The sequence below is a fragment of the Pongo abelii genome, chromosome X, assembly GCF_028885655.2.
Source record: "Pongo abelii isolate AG06213 chromosome X, NHGRI_mPonAbe1-v2.0_pri, whole genome shotgun sequence".
NCBI classification, from domain to species: Eukaryota; Metazoa; Chordata; class Mammalia; order Primates; family Hominidae; genus Pongo; species Pongo abelii.
Window position 1 is genome coordinate 144,753,477 of NC_072008.2, and position 23,080 is coordinate 144,776,556.

Sequence of the window (23,080 nt, forward strand, 5' to 3'; positions counted from 1 at the left end):
TGGTTATTTTGCTCGTTAGTTGATGCAGTTTCTTCCTAGTCTCGATGGTCTTTACATTTTGGCATGATTTTGCAGCGGCTGGTACCAGTTGTTCCTTTCCATGTTTAGTGCTTCCTTCAGGAGCTCTTTTAGGGCAGGCTTGGTGGTGACAAAAATCTCTCAGCATTTGCTTGTCTGTAAAGTATTTTATTTCTCCTTCACTTATGAAGCTTAGTTTGGCTGGATATGAAATTCTGGGTTGAAAATTCTTTTCTTTAAGAATGTTGAATATTGGCCCCCACTCTCTTCTGGCTTGCAGAGTTTCTGCCGAGAGATCAGCTTTTAGTCTGATGGGCTTCCCTTTGTGGTTAACCCAACCTTTCTCTCTGGCTGCCCTTAACATTTTTTCCTTCATTTCAAGTTTGGTGAATCTGACAATTACGTGTCGGGGTTGCTCTTCTCAAGGAGTATCTTTGTGGCGTTCTCTGTATTTCCTGAATCTGAATGTTGGCCTGCCTTTTAGATTGGGGAAGTTCTCCTGTATAATATCCTGCAGAGTGTTTTCCAACTTGGTTCCATTCTCCCCGTCACTTTCAGGTATACCAATCAGACGTAGATTTGGTCTTTTCACAGAGTCCCATATTTCTTGGAGGCTTTGTTCATTTCTTTTTATTCTTTTTTCTCTAAACTTCCCTTCTCACTTCATTTCATCTTCCATCATTGATACCCTTTCTTCCAGTTGATCGCATCCGCTCCTCAGGCTTCTGCATTCTTCACATAGTTCTCAAGCCTTGGCTTTCAGCTCCATCAGCTCCTTTAAGCACTTCTCTGTATTGGTTATTCTAGTTATACATTCGTCTAAATTTTTTTCAAAGTTTTCAACTTCTTTGCATTTGGTTTGTATTTCCTCCTGTAGCTCAGAGTAGTTTGATCATCTGAAGCCTTCTTCTCTCAACTCGTCAAAGTCATTCTCCGTCCAGCTTTGTTCCGTTGCTGGTGAGGAGCTGCATTCCTTTGGAGGAGGAGAGGCACTCTGCTTTTTAGAGTTTCCAGTTTTTCTGCTCTGTTTTTCCCCATCTTTGTGGTTTTATCTACTTTTGGTCTTTGATGATGGTGATGTACCGATGGGTTTTTGGTGTGGATGTCCTTTCTGTTTGTTAGTTTTCCTTCTAACAGACAGGACCCACAGCTGCAGGTCTATTGGAGTTTGCTAGAGGTCCACTCCAGACCCTGTTTGCCTGGGTACCAGCAGCCGTGGCTGCAGAACAGAGGATTTTCATGAACCGCGAATGCTGCTGTCTGATCGTTCCTCTGGAAGTTTTGTCTCAGAGGAGTACCCGGCCATGTGAGGTGTCAGTCTGCCCCTGCTGGGGGGTGCCTCCCAGTTAGGCTGCTCATGGGTCAGGGGTCAGGGACCCACTTGAGGAGGCAGTCTGCCTCTTCTCAGATCTCCAGCTGCCTGCTGGGAGAACCACTGCTCTCTTCAAAGCTGTCAGACAGGGACATTTAAGTCTGCAGAGGTTACTGCTGTCTTTTTGTTTGTCTGTGCCCTGCCCACAGAGGTGGAGCCTACAGAGGCAGGCAGGCCTCCTTGAGCTGTGGTGGGCTCCACCCAGTTGGAGTTTCCCGGCTGCTTTGTTTACCTAAGCAAGCCTGGGCAATGGCGGGCACCCCTCCCCCAGCCTCTCTGCCGCCTTGCGGTTTGATCTCAGACTGCTGTGCTAGCAATCAGCGAGACTCCGTGGGCGTAGGACCCTCTGAGCCAGGTGGGAGATATAATCTCCTGGTGCGCCGTTTTTTAAGCCCATCGGAAAAGCGCAGTATTGGGGTGGGAGTGACCCGATTTTCCAGGTGCTGTCTATCACCCCTTTCTTTGACTAGGAAAGGGAACTCCCTGACTCCTTGTGCTTTCTGAGTGAGGCAATGCCTCGCCCTGCTTTGGCTCGTGCACGGTGGGCTGCACCCACTGTCCTGTGCCCACTGTCTGGCACTCTCTAGTGAGATGAGCCCGGTACCTCAGATGGAAATGCAGAAATCACCGTCTTCTGCGTCGCTCATGCTGGGAGCTGTAGACCGGAGCTGTTCCTATTCGGCCATCTTAGCTCCAGCCAATTGTCTCTTCATGGTTAATTCTTGGTAGGTTGTGTGTGTCTAAGAATTTACTCATTTGATGTAGGTTTTCCAATTTATTGGCATATAGTTGCTCATAATAGTCATTAATAACCCTTTGAATTTCTTTAGTATCTGTTGTAATGTCTTTTTCATCTCTGATTTCATCTGTCTTTATTTTTGTTAGTCTGGCTAAAGACTTGTCAATTTTGTTTATCTTTTCAGAAAAACAACTTTTCATTTCATTGACATTTTGGATGTTTTTAGTTTCAAATTTATTTATTTATGTTCCTATCTTTATTATTTTTTTCTTCTATTAATTTTGGGTTTAGTAATTTTGGGCTTGCTTTTATTATTTCTTTTCTCCTACTAATCTTGGGTTTAGTAATCTTGGGCTTGCTCTTGATTTTCTAGTTCTTTAAGACACATTGTTTGATTGTGTATTTGAAGTTTTTCTACTTTTCTGATATAGGTGTTTATTCCTACAAACTTCCCTCTTAGTACTGCTTTTGTTGTATACCATAAGTTTTGGTATGTTGTGTTTCCATTTTCATTTGTTTCAAGAAAAGTTTTAATTTCCTTCTGATTTTTAAAATGACCCTCTGGTTGTTCAGAAGCATATTGTTTAATTTTAATGTATTTGTAGTGTTACTAAAGTTCCTCTTGTTATTGATTTCTATTCTTATTCCATTGTGGTCAGAAAAGATAAAAGATTCTTGATATGGTTTTAATTTTTTGAATTTGTTGAGATGAGTTTTGTTGCCTAACATATGGTCTCTCCCTGAGAATCATCTATGCACTGAGGAGAAGAATGTGTATTCTGCAGCTGTGAAGCAAAATGTTCTATAAATGTCTATTAGGTCCATTTGGTCTATAATGCAAATTACATCTGATATTTCTTTGTTGATTTTTGTCTAGGTGATCTGTTCAATGCTGAAAGTCCTCACTTATTATTGTATTAGGATCTTTCTCTAATTATAATTTGCTTTATATATCTGGGTAATCCAATGTTGAGTGCCTATATATTTACCATTATTATATTCTCTTGCTAAATTAACCCATTTATCACTATATAATTACCTTTTTGGCAGTTTATATTATCTATAGGCTTTATTTTAACACAGGGCAGTTACAATACAATAAGAAAAGGAATATTTGATTTCATAGGATCGAGACCCGCTGTTCCATATATTAATTTATTTGTGCTTTTGACATTGAAAATGATCTTACCCTCATCATTCTTTGTCTATACTATATTTTAATGAACAGAGCCTTAGATTTTGATATGATCAAATATAGCTTTTTCCATTATATTTTGTGTTTGTTTCATCTTTCTAAAAAATATTCTGAAAACCCAACATTAATGGATTTTATCTCATATTTTCTTCTAAGAAAGTTACAGCTTTGCATTTCATCTGGAGTTAATTTTTTGCACATTGTGAGAAGTACAGGTCTTAGTTCATCTTCTCAGTGTGGTAAAAGTTTTTCCAATTCTTTCCATTAAATAACCTATCCTTGATTTGTGATACAACCTTGTAATATGTTTTAAAACTTGGTAGGGCAAGACCCTTTCTTAGTCTTCTCTTTTAGAATTGTCGCTGCTATTTGTAAACATTTACTTCTTTCTAAAAATTTTAGAATCTGTTTGCCTAATTACTGCTAAACTAGTGCTGCATTTTTGTTATAATTTCATTAAACCTGTAGATTATTTTGAGTGGAAATGCATGCAACAATATGGGATATAGTTCCATTTATTCAGGTATCATTTAAAGCCTTTTGTAAGCATTTACAAGTTCTTTATTAGGTTTTGTGGGGGTTTTGAATAAATTACATTTTAGATAACTTATAATGTTCTCTGCTATTGTAAATTTTATCTTATTTTCTCTTGTAATTAGTTATTGATCTAGAGAAATGCTATTGATTTTTATGTTGACTTGTGTTCAGCAACCTTTTTGAACTCTTCAACTAGTTCTAATAGTTTGGGGATTCTCTTCAACTTTCCGTGAAAATTATCATACCATCTGCAAATAACAGCACTCTTTTCTCTTGTAGTATTAATACCTTTTATTTTCTTTACTTTTCTTATTGCATTGATCAGGACTTCTAATACAGTCTGTTCTGTTCTAACAGGGAATATGAATTCCTAAAAAGCACAATGATATACAAAATTATTCAATAAATATCACAGGGCTTGTGGACAAATGGGGTTAGGGTCACATTTGAAAACTTCATCAGGGACACATTTTAAAAAATAATTTTAAGAACTTAAAATAAATGGTATTACAGAATTTTGCATGTTAAATGGTTAGGAAACATATGAATGCACCAATAAATATGGCATTTTACCTTGAAAAAGATTTGAAGTAAGTTTGTGGACATGGGTAGTGGAAGTATTGCAGTTTGTGAGTTTTTGTGAAATGGTGGGAGGATTATCTGAAATCAGGTAGAAAGTTGGAATGCCAGATGTGAGCAAGCGTGGCTCATAAGCACGGAGTAAACTGAGGGAGCTGGTGCATGTTGAAGTTTGTGAATGTGTTTGTGTGAGAGAGAGTGAGCACAAACACATGTTTTGTTTACTCCTCTTTGGTTCAGTTCAGCTGGGTATGGTTTCCTGTGTTTGCCTAGTGTTTCTCCTGGAAGAAATCATGCATAAGAAAACACAAAATGCATGTTACACTCAAATTATTTTGATATATTAATCATGCTAGAAAAAAGTGTGTTTTCAAAATTCACATTATATCAGAAACAACGTGCTATCATAAAACATAGCAATGATAGTCAGCATCCTTGTTTAGTTTCTAACTTTACAGAAAATTTGTATGTGCTTTCTGTCTTAAAAAGTGCTTGCGGCTGGGTGCAGTGGCCCATGCCTGTAATCCCAGCACTTTGGGAGGCCTAGGCGGGCAGATGACCTGAGGTCAGGAGACCAGCCTGGCCAACATGGTGAAAACCCTTCTCTCTAAAAATACAAAAATTAGCCGGGCGTGGTGGCAGGCACCTGTAATCCCAGCTACTCAGGCAGCTGAGGCAGGAGAATCTCTTGAACCCGGGAGGCGGAGGTTGCAGCGAACCGCAATCCCCCCATCGCACTCCAGCATGGGGGACAAGAGCGAGACTTCCTCTCAAAAAAAAAAAAGTGCTTGCTTTGGGTTTTTAGTATATATATTTTATGAAGTTAGAAATAGTTCATTCTGTTATTAATTTGGTAAATACTTTTATCATGAAGAGAGACTCCTTTTGGTCTGTTAAAGTGGAAATTACATTGACAAAATTTTTCTGGCACTAAAGTATTCTTTTGTCCCAGAGGTAGATTCTATTTGGTCATGACATGTTATTTTTTCCTATACTTGAATACAGTTACCTAACACTATGTTAATAATTTTAATATCAACAGTCTTTGAATTTCATAATTTTTAATAATATGTTTAACTGGCTTTGGTATTAAGGCTATGAGAGTCTAATAATATTAGTTTCTCTGCAAAAATTTGTATAAGGTGGTGATATAGTTTGGCTGTGTCCCCACCCAAATCTCAACTTGAATTTTACCTCCCAGAATTCCCATGTGTTGTGGGAGGGACTCAGGGAGAGGTAATTGAATAATGGGGGCCAGTTTTTCCTGTGCTATTCTCATGATAGTGAATAAGTTTCATGAGATCTGATGGATTTATCAGGGGTTTCCACTTTTGCTTCTTCCTCATTTCTCTCTTGCTGCTGACATTTAAGAAATGCCTTTCACCCTTTGCCATGATTATGAGACCTCCCCAGCCATGTGGAACTGTAAGTCAAATTAAACCTCCTTTTCTTCTCAGTCTTGGTTATGTCTTTATCAGCAGTGTAAAAATGGACTAATACAGATGGGGTTGACTATTCTTGGAAAGTCAGTAAAACCTAGCTATAAAAAAAATTTGGGTCTGGTGCTCATCTGAAGGGAAGGCTTTGCCTTATCATTTCATTTCTTTAATGTAATTAGTTTAATGAAGTTTTCAAATTGTTGTGACAGTTTTGGCATTTTGTTTTTCCAGATTGATTCAACTTGTGTAAGTTTTAAAATTTATATATATTAGTGACTGTTTCTCCTAGTATGTATCCAATGAGTAGCTCTAATTTTCTTGATGTAATTGTTCTACTAGTGGTTTGAGGGTTTCACATTTTATTTTTATTGCTTTCAGATGTCTCTAGCTTCACAAAGATATAAGCCCAGACAGTTTGATAAGTGAAATTGTTTCAGAGCTGAATTCCCCAATACTGAAGAGATGGAATATTCATGGGTTCTTGAATGTTGGGAACATGTGGCATTCTTGCATACAAAATTAGGAGTTGGCAGTTGTTCTGATGGGGGTACTTGTGTAGATGCAAGGTACTGATCTCCAAGCATCACAGATTTTAAAGAAATAGTGAAGATCTCAGTGGTCAAATTCATCCCGAAGTAGTATAAGCTGTGATTAGGAAAACTGACAGATTTTGAGTGTATTATTATGGCTTCAATATCTTCTCAATAACCACATTGGATTAAAATCCAGAAAGCTTTCCTGAGACCCATGCTGAGGGGAGCTCCACATCTGAGCTTTCATAATTGCTGAGCCAGAAAAAAAGAATGTGATGGATTAGATACTGGTTCTTAAAGCTTTCCTTTGAAAATTACAAACATACTTTTCACTGACATTCAATTGACCCACAAGTGGTGAGACTGGAATTGGCTTCAAGGGGGAGAAAAGTGTCACCTACCTCCTCCCATATCTGGAAAGAGAATCAGAAATATTTGGTGAATAGCAATAATGACTACCATATTTGATGATGAATATGAGACAATATATGGCTTCAAGGAGCTCTAAGTTTATGACTTATGCTCATAAATACCTGAAAAATAAAGCATAATATAGTAAATCCCAAAAGAATGAAACAAAGTTTTGTGGGGCATTAGAGGAGGGGGAGCTCTATTTGGCTATGGTGGTCTAAGAGCACACCATTTTCTTCTATAAAGGTACTGATTTTACTTCTAGATTGTGAGACCAAACTAATCTTTATGGTAACCATGCCCACTATTATATGAACATATTAGGCTTCAAATGCCTCACACAATGAATAAGCTCAATGATTTCCAGGTGTACTGCATTAAAAAGGTAAAAATAAATGTAAGATGGAGTTAGAAGATCTATCGGCCATTGGGCTTGATCTCTGATTTAGTTTAGGAGAGAGAATACATTTTAGGTTCATGTTTGTAATTCCGTTCAACTGCTGCTATTGTGATTATTCTGAGTTTCCATCATTTCAAACTTTCTTCCGAATATATAGAGTCATATCTGAAATGTTTCCCACCAACACTGGCAAAGTAAAAGTGAATATCATAGTAAACTTTTCAGGGATGATAGTTAGGCCTTGGGCATCAAAACTGATTATATTTTGAAGCTTTCCCTTTGCAGTACAATGTTCACTAAATTACCACTCAATTTCTTTTAATCATGCTCTGAGAACTTCTCAGTGGATTTGAATTGAGGCATGTTTTATTTATTCATTTAACAATGATGGTGCTATTAGAATGTCAATTCCAAGCCTCATTATATGTGGAACTTCCTAGATGGTTCTGCTTTTATTTGTGGATTTCTAATTCTCTCATTATTTTGTTACCCTTGAAAATGCTTAGCTTAGGACTCAGCCAATTCCTGTTCTCTAACTCTGATATACTTTGTCTGATGATGCCTTACTTCAAATTACCCTGGCCAGAAAAGAATGGGCCCAGGTTTCCATTGATCATAGAATCTCAACCCCAGTCCCAGTGTTTGCCTCAGTAGTTTGAGCTATAGTATGTCCCCCATGACACGCTCAGATTTATATTATTCTTGGTACTATTTGCCTGTGTATATGGTCCTCACAGATAGATCCTGCAAAGAAAACTTCCCAAGAATTTTTATAACTATTCTGTTTGGCTTTTGCAAAGTTTATATTTATCAGGTCTTTATGTAATTTAGGGAGAGGGATGAGATATTTAAAAGCTTAAATAAGCATTTTTGACTACAGCTGGCAAAAGTCATAGTTACTTTGTATTGGCAACAGTTTTTGTTTTGTTTTGAGACAGAGTCTCGCTCTATCACCCAGGCTGGAGTGCAATGGCACTATCTCGGCTCACTGCACCCTCCACCTCCCAGGTTCAAGCGATTCTCCTGTCTCAGCCTCCTGAGTAGCTGCGATTACAGGCGCCTGCCACCATGCCCAGCTAATTTTTGTATTTTTAGTAGAGACGGGGTTTCACCATGTTGGCCAGGCTAGTCTCGAACTCCTGACCTTGTGATCCACCTGCTTCAGTCTCCCAAAGTGTTGGGATTACAGGCGTGAGCCACCATGCCCGGCTAGCAACAGTTTTATTGTTCTCAAATTCTATGAACTGTCTTTACACCAGAGGTTAGTTGTTATAAAAAATTACATATTACCAATGTAGTTTTACTGTCTCTCTTCATTCTTAGGTGATGACATCCCTACTTTTACTGATAAAATAGAAGCAATCAGAAGAGAATGTCCACATCATCCCACTTCCAACTCTACTAACCCAATTACATTGTGCACTCTGCTTCATTCTTGCTTCTAATACCAACCCTTTCACTTTTGTACAGGGTTCCTAAGCAAGGATTAAAACTATCACCCCTTTCTACCATATCATTGTATGCCAACGAGAATGATTGATGACAAACAGAAAAACCAAATATGCTGTATCTCCCATTTAAAAAACCCTCTTTAAACCCCACAACCACCCTCCTCACTCCCCTACCCCCATATTAGTTGTCTATTGCTGTGTAACAAATTCCCCAGGACTTAGCAGCTAAAAGCAATGTGCACTATCTCATAGTTTATGTGGATCAGAAATTTGGGAGCAGGTTACATGGTGTCTCTAGTTTAGTTTCTCTCATGAGACTAATTAAACTATTATCTTCGGTAACAATCCTGACTCTACCGTACTCACTCACAAGGCTGTGATCACAAAGCTGGATTCACTTCCATATTCACTCACAAGGCTATTGGCTGGCATCAGTTCCTCATGGGCTACTGGACGGAGGGCCTTAGTTCCTTGATATACCACCTGGGCCTCTCCATAGAGTTTCTCACTGTATAGAAGCTTGTTACCTCCCACACCAGTGTTCACAGATAGTCATGGAGAAAGAAGGAGACATCAAGAGAGAAGCTACAGGCTGGGTGTGGTGGCTCACGCCTGTAATCCCAGCACTTTGGGAAGCCGAGGCAGGCAGATCATTTGAGTCAGGAGTTTGAGACCAGCCTGACCACCATAGTGAAACCCTGTCTCTACTAAAAATACAAAAAATTTAGTCAGGCATGGTGGCACATGCCTGTAGTCCCAGCTACTCAGGAGGCTGAGACAGGAGAATCATTTGAACCCAGGAGGCGGAGGTTGCAGTGACCTGAGATCATGCCACTGCACTCCAGCCTGGGCAACAGAGTGAGACCCTGTCTCAGAAAAAATAATAAAAATAAAAATAAAATAAGAAGAAAGAATCTACAGTCTTTTTGTAAGTTAAACTCAGAAGTGACACTATTCTTCCTGCCACTTTCTGTTTTTTGGTGTAAGTCATTAAATCTAACCAGAACTCAAGGGAAGAGGATTACACAGGGGTGTGAATACCAGGAGACAGAGAATCATGGGAGAGTAGTTTAGAGACTGCAGACTCCTCTAGCTACTGCCATAAGTCCTCTGCCTCCCTTTCTAACTAGCCTCACTATTAGGATAGTGTCTTAGTCCATTTGTGCTTCTATAACAAAGTACTACAGAGTGAGTAATTTATAAATAATATAAATTTATTTCTCACAGTTCTGAAGGCTGAGAAGTCCAAGATCAAGGTGCCAGGAGATTCAGTGTCTAGTAAAGGCAAACTTTCTGTTTCCAAGATGGTGCCTTATAGCTGTGTTCTCCACAGGGAAAGAATGTTGTTTCCTCACAAGGTGGAAAGGACAGAAGGGCAAAAGGGAACTCCAGAGGTCATTAGAGCCTCCTTTAAAAGGGCATTAATCCCATTCATGAGGGCTCAACCCTCATGACCCAATAATTTCCCATTTATTGCATTGAGGATTAAGTCTCAACATGAATTTTGGAGGAACACAAACATTCAACCCATAGCAGATGGCTACTATTAAAAATACGAAGAAAGAAAGTAAGTGTTGATGAGAATGTGGAGAAATTGGAACCATTGTCCACTGTTGGTGGGATTGTAAAATGATGCAGCCACTATGGAGAGCAGTATGGGAGTTCCTGAAAAAGACACCACAAGAAAAGGAAGCTATAGGTCAATCTCTCTGATGACACAGATGCAAAAATTCTCCATAAAATACAAGCAAACTTAATTCAACAATACATCAAAAAGGTTATACATCGTGACCAAGTAGGATATATCCCTAGATGGAAGATTGGTTTAACATATGCCATATCACTTTGCCCTTAACTCCTAAAAAGTGTAATCCATACTTATTTTCATCATTTTCTCACCTCAAACACCCATTAGATTTATAGTTCTTTCATTCCACTGAAAGAATTCTCACCTTGCCAAATTCTTTTTTTTTTTTTTTTTTTTGAGATGGAATATCGCTCTGTTATCCAGGCCGGAGTACAGTGGCATGATCTTGGCTCACCGCAACCTCTGCCTCCCGGGTTCAAGAGATTCTCCTGCCTCATCCTACCCGATAGCTGGAACTATAGGTACGTGACACCACACCCGGCTAATTTTTGTATTTTTAGTAGAGATGGGGTTTCATTATGTTGGCCAGGCTGGTCTCGAACTCCTGACCTCAGGTGATCCACCCACCTTGGCCTCCTGAAGTGCTGGGATTACAGGTGCGAGCCACCATGCCCAGCCACCTTGCCAAATCTAATGATCCATTCTCAGTCCTTATATTAAGGATTCAATCACAGAATTTGATGGGGTAATTACATCTTACATTTGGAGACACTTTCTTCACTTGGCTTTTAGGACTCCATAGTCTTTTAGTTTTTCTGATACCACATTTGCTTTTTTAAAATCAAACTAGTTGGTTTTTCCTCCCCTTATGTCCCATTTCCAAATGTTGGAGTCTACAAGAATTCACTCCTAGTCTTTCTTCTCATCTCTAGATTATAGCATCCAGATGCACATCTAATAGGCATCTAAATCCTAAAATGTCCAAAACAGGACACTTGAGTTCTACCCACAAAATTGACTTCCAGTTTTCCCCTTCTCCCTGAACAGCATCACCATAAACCCAATTGCTTAGGTAATTTTTGGCAAATCCAATATACTCCACCTTCAAATATATCCTCAATTCAATCCCTACATACCACTTGCATTAGTAGCATTTTGATCTATGCCACCACCACATTTTGCCTAGATTAGTGACTCCAAATTGGAAATTATGAACTTCAGGATCTTCACAAGATGACTGATGGGAACACGCCAAAAAAATAGAATTATGATCAATATTTTTTCTCTAATCATTTATTGCATATGTTTTAGAAGATACATGATATATTAGAACATATGTGTATATAATCTATAAATAATTAAATATACATATATTAGGATATGTGCTTGCTTTAAATTTGTTACCATTAAGGGAAATTGATTAAAAAGTTGGGAGATATATTTAATGGAGACTACTACCTGGAGGTCATTTCTGTTATCTTTTTAAACCAAGAAATAAATTTCCTATAACAAAATTTACCATTTTAAAGTGTATAATTGAGTGGTTTTTAGTGTATTTGTGAGGTTGTGTAAACACTACCACTTCGTAGTTCTACAACATTTTTATCACCCCAAAACAAACTTTATTCTCACTAGCAGTGACACCACATTGTTTTGTTCCTTGATCCCTTGGAAACCATTAATCTACTTTTTGTTTTTATAAGTTTCCATATTCTGAATATTTCAAATACATTGAGTCATATTATATGTGATCTTTTTTTTTTTTTTATATGTGATCTTTTGTGTGGTTTATTTGACTTAGCATAATGGTTTCAAGGTTCATGCATGTTGTAGCATCTATTAGTATTTCATTTCCTTTTATTGCCAAAGAATATCTCATCGTATGAATACATCACACCTTATTCACCTATCACTAGGTTGATGGACATTTGAAGTATTTCCAGTTTGGGTTATTGCAAATAATATTTCAATTAGCATTTCTGTACAAGTTTTGTGTAGACATATCTTTTCAATTATCTTGAACCTATAATAACATTACTGTGTCATATATCAGTGTCATGTTTAACTTCTTCAGGGACTGCCAGATAATTTTCTAAAATGGCTGCATCATTTTATGTTTCAAACCAGTAACATATGAGGGTTCCAATTTGTCCACATGCTGACCAACACTAGTAAATGTCTGTCTTTTTTATTGTAACCATCTTAGTGGGTGTGAAGTCGTATCACATTGTGGTTTTGATTTGCATTTTCTTAGTAACTAATTATGTTGACCATCTTTTCATGTGTTTATTGGCCATTTATATCTTCTTTGGAGAAATGTTCATTCAAATTCTCTGACCATTTTTACTTTTAGTTTTTTAACTTTTATTTTACATTCAGGGGTACATGTGCAAGTTTGTTATATAGGTAAATCATGTGTCACAGAGGGTTGGTGTACAGATTATTTCATCACTCAAGTAATAAACATAGTATACCATACATAGTTTTTCAAACATCACCCTCCTCCCACTCTCCACCCTCAAATAAGCCCCAACTTCTGTTGTTCCCTTCTTTGTGTCCATATGTACTACATGTTTAGCTCACACTTATAAGTGTAGTTATCTAAGTATCTTCATAGGTCTTTAAAAACTTGTTTTATGAATCTGGTTGCTCCTGTGTTAGGTGCATATATATTTATGATGGTTAGGTCTTCTTGTTGAATTGAGCACTTTACCATTATGTAACGCCCTTTGTCTTTTTTGATCCTGGTTGGCTTCAAGTTTGTTGTGTCTGAAATGAGAATAGCAGTCCCTGCTTCCTTCTTTATTTTTTGTTTGTTTGTTTGTTTGCTTAGTAGATTTTTCTCCATCCTTTTATTTTGAGCCTATGACAGTCACTGCATGTGAGAAGAGTCTCTTGAAGATCGTATACCACTGAGTTTTGCTTCTTTATCCAACTTGCCACTCTGTGCCTTTTAATTGGAATATTTATCCCATTTACATTCAAGGTTAGTATTGATATGTGTGGATTTAATTCTGTGATCATGCAATTAGCTGGTTATTATGCAAAGTTGTTTGTGTGGTTGCTTTATAGTGTTCCTCCAGTGTGTTTTTGCAGTGTCTCATAGAGATCTTTCTTTTCCATATTTAGCACTCCCTTCAGGAGCTCTTGTAAGGCAGGTCTGATGGTAATGAATTTCCCCAGCATTTGCTTGTCTAAAAAATATTGTATTTCTCTTTATCTTATGAAGTTTACTTTGTTGGATATAAAATTGTTGGTTGAAAATTATTTTCTTTAAGAATGCTACAAATGGGCTCTGAATCTTTTCTGGCTTCTTAGGTTTCTGATGATAGGTTTGAGGTTTGCTGTTAGCCTGTGGAGGTTCCCTTTGCAGGTGACCTGCCCCTTCTCTCTAGCTGCCTTTAGCATTTTTCTTTCATTTTGACCTTGGAGAATCTGATAATTGTGTGTCTTAGTGCTTGTATGATATTTCACAGGGGTTCTCTGCATTTCCTGAATTTGAATGTTGGCCTCTCTAGTGAAGTTGGGGAAATATTTATGAGTGTTATCCTGAAATATGTTTTCCAAGTTGCTTTCTCTGACCACATCTTTTTCAGGAATACCAGTGAATCATAGATTTGGTCTCTTTACATAATTCCATATTTCTTGGAGGTGTTCTTTATTCTTCTTTATTGTTTTTCTTTATTTTTGTCCGATTGAATAATTTTGAAGAGCCAGTCTTTGAGCTCTGAGTTTCTTTCCTCAGTTTGATTGACTCTGCTGTTAATACTTGCAATTGCATTATGAAATTCTTGTAATGTGTTTTTCAGCTCTATCAGATAAGTTTGGTTCTTTCTTACAATGGCCATTTCATCTATCGGCTTCTGTATTGTTTTATTGTAATCCTTAGATTCCTTGGATTGAGTTTTGAATTTGTCCTGAATGTTGATGATCTTCATTCCTATTCATATTCTGAATTCTATTTCTGTCACTTCAGTCTTTTCAGCCTGGCTAAGAACCAATGCTGCGGAACTAGTGTGGTCATTTGGAAGTAAGAAAACACTATGGCTTTTTTAGTTGCCTGAGTTTTTGTGCTGGACCCTTCGCATCTTTGTAGGCTGATGTTCCTCCAATCTTTGGAGTTGCTATCCTTTGGATTTTTTTTTTTTCCTTTTGTCCTCTTTGATGTGCTTAGGTGTTTGACTGTGGTATAAGGCAGGTTCATTCAACTAGCTACATTTCTAGAAAATTTTAACAGGGCCAAGGCTCGGCCCAGGACTCCTGGGCTAAGTTCAGTCTGGCAGGCTTGTACCAGGCCCCTGGCTTTCTTCTCTGGCCCCTTCAGATTAAGAACCTGCTGTGCTGGAGTGGTTGAGATGTTCTCAGTCCTGTCATCACAGGACTCTGATGGGTGGTGCCAGGCAAAGCTCTTCATTGGGCAGTGGCAGCATATTCCATACTCATTTGCATATGCCAGCAGCAGTGGCAGTGTAGTGAGGTGCACTTTCATTGGCTGTGGTGAGGCCTTGGTGGATGCAGGGGTGCCAGCCTCCATGCAGGCAATCACGATGGTGGCAATGGCAGCACAGTACGGCAGGGTTGGGCTCTTTGCTCATTTTAAAATTGGCTATTTGACTTTTTATTGTTCAGTTGTAAGAGTTCTATATATATTCTATATACAGGCCCTTATCAAACTTATGATTGCAAAATATTTTCTCTTATACAAGGGCAATCTTTTCATTGCCTTGATGGTGTCCTTTGAACACAAATGTTTCTAATTCTGTTGAAGTCTCATTGGTCTACTTTTTCTTTTGTTGCTTATGCTTTTGGCTTTTTATACTAGAATCATTGCCCAATCTAAGGTCATGGAGATTTATGTTTATGTTTTCTTCTTAGAGTTTTATAGTTCTATATTTCAAATTTAGGTCTGTATCCATTTTTAGTTAATTTTGTATATGGTATGTAAGGTATGGAACCACATTTGTTTTGTTGCCTATATATATCCAATTATCCCAACATCATTTGTTGAAAGAACAATTCATTCCTATTCATATGTTAGCATCCCTCTCTAAAGTCAATTGACCATAAATATACAGATTTATTTCTGTACTTTAATTCTACTCTACTTATCTATATACACAGTTTTAATTACTGTAGCTTTGTTAGTAATTTTGAAATAAAGAAGCGTGAGTCCTCCACATAGTTTCAAAAACATTTTTAGTTATTTGGATTTCTTATATTTTTACATAAATCTTGGGATTTATGTAAAGAGCAGACAAGAGCAGACACCCTTGCCGAGTTTCCAATCTTAGAAGGAAAATTTTAGTCTGTTATCATTGAGCTTCCTGTTGGCTTTTGGTTTTTGTAGACGTCCATTGACATTTTTTTTTTTAAGTTTCCTTCTGATGTTAGTCTGGTTTTCTTAAATCATGAAAGGTTTTAGATTTTCTTAATTTTTTGCATCTTTTTCAATATTCTAGTCAATTAATATGGTGTATTACATTGATTGATATTAATATGTTGAACCAACCATGCCTTCCTGGAATAGATTTCACTTGGTCATGGTGCATATTTTTTTCATATGTTGCTGGATTTGGTTTGCTAGTATTGTGTTGAAGGTCTTGCATTTAATTTCATTAGGGGTAATGGTCTGTAATTTTCTTTTGTTTTAGTTTCTTTTCTGGCTTTTGTATAAGGATATCACTAGCCTCATAGAATGAAGTGAGAAGTGTTTTTTTCCTCTTCTATTTTTTGGGAGAATGTGTGAAATAATGGTTTTAATTCTTATTTAAGCATTTGGTAGAATTCAAGAACAGTAAAGCCATCTGGGCATGGGCTTTTCATTGTGGAAAGTGTTTTGATTACTAATTCAATATTTTTTCTTATTATAGGTTTATTCATATTTTATACTTTTTCTTCATTCAGTTTTGGTAATTGGTGTCTTTCTATGAGTTAACTCATTTTATTTAGGTTATATAATTTGTTGGTATAACATTGTCCATAATACCCAGGTATAATACTGTTTATGTAAGATCAGTAGAAACATCCCCTTTATCTTATCTCTCCATCTCTATTATGTCTATCTCACCTTTGGTAAATCTATAATACCTAAAGGTTTGTCAATTTTGCTAATCTTTCCCAAGAATCAGCTTTTGGTTTCATTGATTTTTAAGATTCTTTATTCTCTATTTTGTTATTTTCTACTCGAATCTTTTATTTCCCTCCTTCTGCTCGCTTTGGGTTTAATTTTTTCTTCTTTTTCCATGTCTTAATGTGGAAGATTGATTTGAGATCCTTCTTATTTTTTGTTATAGGCATTTGCAGCTATAAGTTTCCTCACTAAGCACTGCTTTTAAGGTGCATCTTATGAATTTTGTTATGTTGTGCCTTTGCTTTCATTCATTTTTATAATTTCCCTTTTTTGATCCATTGATTATATAGGCTTGTGTTTCATAACTTCCACACAAATGTAAATTTCTCAAATTTATTTCTGTTATTGTTTTCCAATTATATTTTATTGTGGTTGCAGAACATACTTTGTAGGATTTCAATTATTTTATGTTTATTTATATTGTTTTGTAGCCTAACACATGGCACATCCTGGAGAAGTTCTATATATACTTGAGAAGAATGTGTATTTTCCTATTGTTGAGTGGACTGTTCTACAAATGTTTATAAGATCTAGGTTTGTGTAATGTTATTGTTATTTTCATCTGGAGAATTTCTATCTTGTTTTTTAAAATAATTTCTCTCCATTTATATTCTCTATTTAGTGATACATTGGTCTCCTAGTTTCCTTTTTTTTTTTTTTTAGATAAAGTTTCGCTCTTGTTGCCCAGGCTGGAGCACAATGGCGTGATCTCAGCTCACTGCAACCTCCACCTCCCTGGTTCAAGCGATTCTCCTGCCTCAGTCTCCCGAGCAGCTGGAAGGTGTGTGCCACCACGCCTGGCTAATTTTTTGTATTTTTAGTAGGGATGGGGTTTTACCATGTTGGCCAGGATGCTCTGGATCTCCTGACCTTGTGATCTGCCCACCTCGGCCTCCCAAACTGCAGGCATCAGCCACCTTGCCTGACTTCCTTTTGTTTTTTTTGTTTGTTTGTTTGTCTTTTTGGGACAGTGTTTCGCTCTTGTTGCCCAAGCTGGAGTGCAATGGCACGGTCTCAACTCACCACAACCTCCACCTCCCCTGTTCAAGCAATTCTCCTGCCTCAGCCTCCTGAGTAGCTGGGATTACAGGCATGCACCACCATGCCCTGCTGATTTCATATTTTTAGTAGCTCTTTTGAGCATATTTAAGACAGTTTGTTTAAAGTCTATTAAAGTGTAACATCTGTGTTCATTCAGGGACAGTTTCTATTAACTTCTTTCTTTCTGTTTATAAGGGCCATACTTTCTTGTTTCTTTGCATGTCTCATATTTTTTGCTGAAAACTTGGGATTTTATATAATATAATGTGTCACTGATGGAAATCAGATTCCTCTACGTCCCTGAGGTTTGTTATTTTTGCTATTTGTTTAGTAAACTTTCTGAACTAATTCTTTAAGCTCTGTATTTATTATAAGCAAATTCTTTTTTGTGTGTGGTCACTGAAGTATCTGCTCAGTTAGCTTAGTAATCAAGTAATGATTAGACCGAGATTACCTAAACACTTGGCACTAATAAGTCTCCAGTGTTAGCTGGGGGTCACTGTTTTCGTGTAGCGCATGGCTTCCACCCTCAAGTGGTTAATTTACAACTTTATTTTCACTTTCTACTTGTGCAGAGCCATAACTTCAGCTTAAGGTGAGAATTTAGGACCTGCTCAGGTTTGTCCTGACCATGCTTAAAGCCCTGGGAATACACACAGCCCTTCATATGTGCATGGTTTTCTAGATTTCCAAAAATATAACAGAGCTTTTCAAAGTCTCCTGTGGACATCTCATTCCCCAGCCTTCTTTTTAAGCTTTTGATTAGCCTATAGTTTCCTCCAACTGTTATCCACTGTCTCAGGCAGACATGATTTTAAACAACTGCTGTAATTGTTTTCCACAAATACCTCCAAGAAAAGATAGTTAACTTTGGGTGAATTTTGACCCAGGCCAAATAAAGACAAGCCATGGGAGTGGTGTCTTCCAGAGAACCACCAGATGGATTAAGTAATGATCCCTCTGGGAATAGGGCTTTAACACAACTTCAATACCATTCTGTCCCCTCCAGTGGCTGCCAACTGCTGGTTTTCATTCTGATTGTAGATCGTTTGCTTTTTTGGCTACTGTGCAGCAGGGAAGAGGGGATTGGAAATAGGGTAAACTAAAATGCCACAAAGCTCTCTGGTCTTACCAAGATGCAGCTATTTTTCTTAAATAAATGTTCTTGATTATTCCAAGCCTTGGGTTGATTCCCAGCATTCTGAAAAAAAAAAGTATTAACAGTTTTTACTGGTGCTTTCCTTGCTTTTACAGAGGAGAGTGGTTTCCAATGTCTGTACTCTACCATTTCCACTAATGTAACCTAAATGTTTTTATTATGACAGAACATTCATCCTCTGGATTTTGCATACTTGGTTATCTCACTTTGATCAGGTCTTTGCTCACATTGTAACTCCTCAGAGTGGCTTTTCCCACTCACTGTTTTCACAATACTTATAACTACCTAACTGTACTGTATTATCTTTATAGTACATGGCAATATACTATATAGTTAACCAACGTTGTCCCCTGTAAAATATTACTCTGTAAGGATGAAGACTTTGTGTATTTTGTTCAGTTTTAACTCTCTCATATAACACCGTCTTTGGCACATGGTATGAGCTCAATAATTATTTGTTGAATTATTAAATTCATTGATGACCACTTTTCCTTTCCCCAAATCAAATACCTGGCTAAATGAAATCAGTTTTTAATGAAATAATATTTATTATTTTTATGAATATTAATGTGGTATATACTAATTAAAATATGGAAATGTAGAAACATATAGAAAATAATAATTACCCATGGATACTCTTGTGAGCAGTTTGTTACATAACAGTTTGTTTTACTGAATTGGATTTTTTTTTCTGAACACAATTTTTACATATGGATGAACCTGCTTTATTTAACCACTTCCATATTGTTGGACTTTTTGAGGTTGCCTTCAATTTTTTGTGAATCCATGATAAATATCTTTGTAAAAAATACTTTTTTTCATTTTTATGGTTAGTTCCTAAGATTAAAATTGTACAATTAAAGTTTCTGAGTCTTAGAATATACAAAATGATGAGTTATTTTGATACATATTACTAAATTTCCCTTCAGAGATGATTTTCTTAACTTGTAACCATTCTTTAGTCTTGGAGATTTCCTATTCCCTCAAAACTTTCCACCCTTTACTACTTTTGTATTTATTTTATCAGTTCATAGGCCAATAAAAATGTTATCTTGTATTGTTAATTTCTTTCATTACCAATGACACTGAGCATTTTTATATGTTTATTAATATTGATTTCAATTTTACAATTGTCTGCCCCATAACTATTTTTAGTTTTTTTAGTGTTCAGCGTTTCCTTTTTTATAAGGGAGCCCTCTGTTAAGTAAATAATTCTTTATTGAACATATAAGCTCTTTCTTGGTTTCTCATTTCTATTTTTATATAAATTCTAGCATTTTTATTTCTTATGCAGTCAAATATCATAATTTTATTTATATAAACACTTAACTCTATTTTATTGTGTTTAATTCTTAATATTTAATATTTTTTGCTATCGTGATGAGGTTTTTGTCCTTTATATTTTCTAAATAGTTACATTGGTAGATTAAAAAGGCATTGATGTTTATTCAATTTTTACAGATAGTTTTATTGCTTTAAACAATATATTAATTATTCTCTTTTATTTTCATATTGATTATATTACTTGAAAGTAATAGTTCACTCATTTCTTCATTTAACACATAATTATTTGGTACATACTCTATGCCAGAGACTGTTCCTCGCACTGAGAATATATTTCCATCTACAGAACAAGACACATGGTGACTATCCTCATAGCAGAAGAGAGGTAATGATCAAACAAAACCTTCTGTAATATATCATATGATGATAAGTGTTATGAGTTAAAAAAGGGGGAAAGGGGCTATAGACTGATGATGGCAGAAAAAGGTTACAATTTTCAATTTTCAATGGGGTGATTAAGGAAGAATGCTCTGATAAAGTGACATTTGAGAACAGACTTGAGGAAGTTAGGAAGTAAGTTATGGGAAGATCTAGATCTGGGTAAACAATGTTCCAGATAAAGAGAAGAGTACATGAAAAGTGCTTCCCTGAAGCAGAAACAAGTCTAACATTTTTAAGGAACAGTAAGGAGGCCAATGTGCCTTTTGTGGGGTGATCTTCAGGGAGAATAGTAGGAGACAAGGTCAGAGAAGGAGTAGGGGTCGCACAATATGTATACTCTTGTAGAATTTGGACTTTTATCATGAGTGAGATGGGAAACCAATAAATAATTTTAATGAAAAAAGTGACATGATCCAGCTTAAATTTGTTAATGTTATTTTTCCGACTACTAGGGGAAGAATAAATTAATGGAGAAGGACAGAAGCATAGAAACTAGTAGTTGCAAGGCTATAGTCTAGGCAATAGATGATGTTGGTTATGACCTGGGTGGTAGTGTCAGAGGTTGTGGAAGTATACAGATTGGGAATATACTCTGATGGAATAACTGATAATAGTTGTCTGGTCATAAATTATGAGAGAAAGAGGATAAAGAGGGTAATTCCTAAGTTCTGGGCCTGAACAACTGAGTTAATGACCTAACCATTTATGCAGATGTGGAAATCTAGGAAAGGGTTGCGGTTAGAATGAGGAATAAACCAAGCATTTTACCTTGTAAACAGTAAGCTTGAGTTTCCAATTAAGCATCCAAGTGGAGATGTCATGTAGGCAGTTGACTATACAAACATAAGTTCGGGGGGAGTTCTGGGATAGAGATGTAAGTTTAGGTGCCACCCATTTATGGAAGGAATTTGAAGTCATTGGGTTGGCTGAGATCATTTTGTGTATGAAGTCCTCAAAGGCTGAGCACTGAGGCATTCTCACATGTATACATCATGAAAATGAGGAAGACCTAGCAGTGGAAATGGTAAGAAGTGGTCTGTGAGGTACAAAGACAATTAAGAGCAAGTGGTGCCATACAAAAAAGTACTTTAAGAAGGAGCAATTGGCTCTTATTTTCTAAAATGTATATCTCTTATTTGTATTATTGTGCTATATAGAAATTCCAATAGTGATAGTACTAACAATTAGTATCTATTAAGCACCTAGTATGTATTAGGCATTTTGTTTAGCATTTGACATTCATTATGCAATTTAATTCTCATAATAATATAGGAGTAAGTGAAAATTATCATCCCAATTCCTCAGATGCAAATCCAAGGACCAGGTAATTTAGACCACTTGCTTAAGATTTCATAGCTAGTAAGTTTTGAATCTAGATTTGAACTCAGGCTGTCAGAAGTCAAAATCAGTGTTTTTAACTGCTGTGTGATTTTGGCAAAGTACTGTTAATCAATACTGATGTTACCAGTAGTCATCAATGGCTTTGAAATACTTGCATTTTTGCATTGAGTATGATACTGGTTGTCGGCACATAAATATAAATAAATTATATGATAGGTAGGTAGGTAGATAGATAGACATAATCTTGCTATGGAAATGTGAGAAAATGACCTTTTCTAATTTAGTAACAATTTTTATTAGAAGTAAATGCTGAAATTCATTTAAAACCCATTTGGGGCTCTTTTTGAGTAAATATTGACAAGATTATTTTTAAATGCATATGGAAATTCAAAGGACCTAGAATAGCTAACATAGTTTTCAGTAACAACAAAGTGAGACAACTTATCTATTTGATTTCAAAACTTACTATAATGCTATATTAATATAGAGAACTAAATTGTATAATGAATGTCAAGTGCTTAACAAAATGCCTAATACATACTAACTGCTTAATATATTAATTGTTAGTACTACCACCAGTAGTAGTAATAAAAACAAGGCCGTGCGCCGTGGACCATGCCTGTAATCCCAGCACTTTGGGAGGCCAAGGTGGGTGGATCACGAGGTCACGAGATCGAGACCAGCCTGACCAACATGGTGAAACCCCGTCTCTACTAAAAATAGAAAAATTAGCTGGGCGTGGTGGCACATGCCTCTGATCCCAGCTACTCGGGAGGCTGAGGCAGGAGAATTGCTTGAACCTGGGAAGCGGAGGTTGCAGTGAGCCGAGATCGCGCCACTGCACTCTAGCCTGGTGACAGAGCGAGACTCCCTCTCAAAAAAAAAAAAAAAAAAAAAAATAGCACTGACATAAGGGTAGACATATAGATCAATAGAACAAAATGGAAGTTCAGAAATAGACCTGTATAGCCAATGATTTTTGACAAAGGTGCAAAGGCAATCCAGAGTCAAAAAGATAGTCTTTTAAACAAATTGTGCTTAAACAATTGGATGCAGAAACAATTGACCTGATTTTTTTTTCTGATCATACACAAAATTAACTTGAATTGGATTATAGACCTAAATCTAAGATCCAAAATTATTAAATTTCTAGAAGGCATAAGAGAATACCATCATGCTCTTGGGTTAGGAAAGAATTTCAAATAGCACACAAAGTATATGGACCACAAGAAAAATGTTTAGTAAATTGGACTGCATCAAAATTTAAAAGTATTGTCCTTCAAAATACATGAGTAAGAAAATGAAAAGATAAGCCATAGACTTGGAGAAATAGTTGCAAAACATGCTGATAAAATACTTACAACCTTACAATAAGTTAAACAACCCAATTAAAAATTGGCAAAAGATTTAATCGGCCACTTC

General features: G+C 36.6%; 1 long non-coding RNA gene across 2 annotated transcripts in view; it reads left to right on the forward strand.

Annotated features, from left to right (window-relative positions):
- The first annotated feature begins 1,630 nt into the window (after positions 1-1,630).
- The window catches only part of LOC129053081 (uncharacterized), a 139,224-nt gene continuing 117,774 nt past the window's right edge, over positions 1,631-23,080 (forward strand). The window contains exons 1-3 of one of the 2 annotated variants that reach the window (XR_008518207.1): positions 1,631-2,115; positions 10,662-10,783; positions 17,056-19,101. This is a non-coding gene — a long non-coding RNA (uncharacterized LOC129053081). Of the gene's footprint in view, positions 2,116-10,661; positions 10,784-17,055; positions 19,102-23,080 lie in introns of those variants that run through there. The other variant, XR_010138936.1, reaches the window with a different exon arrangement.